We start from the raw sequence: 1254 nt of genomic DNA on the forward strand, positions 1-1254 counted from the left end.
TACAAACACCGCGACGCGGAAGTAAACACCGCCGAGTGCGGAGCGTCGGACGGCGCGCTAAGCAGCTCCGCACGCTAGCACGGTTGCGAGCCGACTGACCCATCTGAGCCACCGAGGACACAGTTGATTAGCGCGACTGCAGGGACTTATCCCTTGCACGCTTCCCGTGAGACTCACATTCCCAACTGTCCACAATTCTACATATGCAATGTACCTTATAGACATTTGCCCATTCACTCATTACTCGCGCACGTTTTGGCGATTCCCGTAAGAGTTTGGGCAACCTGTGCGCATTCGCAGGTCAATGGCTGGGTAGCCTTTAACTATATATATGAAGACAGTATCTGTTGTCGAATGAACAGAGCCTCGGTGGCTCAGATGGATAGAGTGTCTCCCATGTAAGCAGGAGATCCCGGGTTCGAGTCCCGGTCGGGGCACACATTTTCAGCTGTCAACATCGCCGAGCGGTCTAAGGCGCGGCAGTCATGGGCTGAGCGGCTGGTCCCGGCGGAGGTTCGAGTCCTCCCTCGGGCATGGGTGTGTGTGTTTGTCCTTAGGATAATTTAGATTAAGTAGTGTGTAAGTTTAGGGACTAATGACCTTAGCAGTTAAGTCCCATAAGATTTCACACACATTTTTTTGTCCACATCGAGGTAAATTAACAACACCTGTCAGCAGCTGAGGGTTTCAGTTAGTCATCATTTATTCCAGGGAAAAGCTTCACGGTCATCAACAGTATTCTGTTCTTTCGAGAACAGTTACTGTCTTCATATATATAATATTAGTACGCCTATCTGCAGATCAAGTAGTAAATTTATATTACTATGATGCTAAATGTAATTAAATAATGTACTATTTTACCTATACAGTACTATATATATATATATATATATATATATATATATATATATATATATATAAAATTTATAATTAAATAACAACATCAACTCAAAAAAATCAATGTCTCTGTACTAGTGTAAAGGGCATTACAGTTGCGTAAATGAATATATGCTCCTTTCCAAACATAGGACATCATTGTCAAATGTTACGATATATCATAGCATCTTTGATTCTCATACGTTTCTAAGCTCTTTGTATGTATCAAGACATGTGGTGCGTGCTAGAAATCTTCTTAGTGACAAATCTAAAGTGTTCAGTGAGAAAAATTTACGTGTGCAACAATAAGAACGCATTGGGAATGTATTCACATCTGTTTTACGAATGTTATGAAAACAAACCTCTCAACCGACATTT

General features: G+C 41.8%; 1 non-coding gene across 1 annotated transcript; it reads left to right on the top strand.

Annotated features, from left to right (window-relative positions):
- The first annotated feature begins 363 nt into the window (after positions 1-363).
- Trnat-ugu (transfer RNA threonine (anticodon UGU)) lies at positions 364-437 on the top strand. Its single transcript has one exon. It is a non-coding gene; the product is annotated as a tRNA-Thr (tRNA).
- The last annotated feature ends 817 nt before the right edge of the window (positions 438-1254 follow it).

Source organism: Schistocerca cancellata, chromosome 6 (genome assembly GCF_023864275.1).
Source record: "Schistocerca cancellata isolate TAMUIC-IGC-003103 chromosome 6, iqSchCanc2.1, whole genome shotgun sequence".
NCBI lineage: Eukaryota > Metazoa > Arthropoda > Insecta > Orthoptera > Acrididae > Schistocerca > Schistocerca cancellata.